Genomic DNA, 1,678 nt, shown 5'->3' on the forward strand with positions numbered 1-1,678 from the left:
TTGTTTGTGTTTGTCAGGTAGAGTCTGAGTTGAGTCCTTCAGCCGGGAGGTGTGCCATATACCCCTACATTGTGCCTATTATGTAGAAGCTTACTGAGGCCCCTCCCCCTCCCCCCTGCTTGAATTTGATTGTTTTTCCTCTCATGTGGACCTATAGTTGTTCATCTATTAGTTTCAAATTAGTATTGAGTACATGGGATGCTTGCTTTTCCATTCTTGAGATATTTTACTAAGGAGAATGCTCTGCAACTCTATCCCAGTAAATACAAAAGATGTAGTCTCATCTTTTTATGGCTGAATAGTATTCCGTAGTATACCTATACCACAATTTATTAATCCACTCAGGGATTGGTGGCACTTGGGTTGTTTCTACATCTTTGTAATTGTGAATGGAGCTACTATAAACATTGTCCAATTAATCATTAGGCAAGAGAACAGAACCTTCTCCCAAGAAAATACAGGAATGGCCAGCAAACACATGAAAAAATGCTCATCACCCCTAGTCATCAGAGAAATGCAAATCAAAACCACCTTGAGATATCACTTAACTCCAGTAAGAATAGTTTACATCAAAAAGTCCCCAAACTGTGGACGCTGGTGTGGATGCAGAGAGAAGAGAACACTTATATACTGTTGGGATTGCAAACTAATACAGCCTGTTTGGAAAACAGTATAGAGAATCCTCAAAGAGCTAAAAGTAGATCTTCCATTTGATCCCACAATACCCTTACTAGGTATCTACCCAGAAGAAAAAAAATCATTTTATCACTCTTCATTTCTTAATGCTTGACCCACCCATCCCTAGAGGTGGCTGCAGATCAGTCTAAGATAGTATGTGCATAGCAATCCTCTGGCAACTGTATTGATCCAGGGAAGGGCACATGCTCTAAATCGGCCTAATATAATTGAAGATTTATACTCTATGCCCAAGGGAAAAATTACTTTTCTGCTGGACATGAACATGGAAGCACATAGTTCTGTTTGCCATTGTCAGTTCTCTTGCCACCATGAATATGACCATCCCGGAAGAAGGGCACAACTGAAGATGGCAGCAAAAGTTTCTAAAAGGCCTGGGCTTTTGATGCTATTTTTGAGCCCACCTTGGCACTCAATCAAATACATGAGATAATAATACATGGCATCTTATGGAAGCCAGGGTTCACTGAACTTTACCTTAAAGGGACAGATAATAAATATTTTAAGATTGCAGGCTGTAATAACCTTTGTTACAGCTAGTCAAGGCTGCTGCTATAGTTCTAAAGTCGCTCTAGACAACACATACATGAATGGACATGAATGTGTTCAAGTAAAATGCGTAGGCAACATACAGGCTATTGCTTGCCAATCCCTGCTACAAGCCAGCTTGAGTCCAAGTTTTCTGTTAGTTGTGACCAAAACTAACATACATATATATAGGTTTTAATCCATTTGGGGGGGTTCCAACTACATCTAGCCCTTGAAGTCTATGAGGAACTCCAGTGTCCAGAGCTGATGGCCAAAATATTAACAAACGTATAATAGCATGAGCACCAACCAATAAACAAGTAAGATAACCATATTAGAGTGAATTGGCTAAATACCACTTTTACTGTTATTTCTCCAATAGGTCTTCTTGGTTACTTAAACTACCCAGAGTTTAGTTCTGTTATTTGTAAACAAAAGCATCCTTACCATCATC

The sequence above is a fragment of the Otolemur garnettii genome, unplaced genomic scaffold (genome assembly GCF_000181295.1).
Source record: "Otolemur garnettii isolate 467f Iridium unplaced genomic scaffold, OtoGar3 scaffold00024, whole genome shotgun sequence".
Taxonomy (NCBI): domain Eukaryota; kingdom Metazoa; phylum Chordata; class Mammalia; order Primates; family Galagidae; genus Otolemur; species Otolemur garnettii.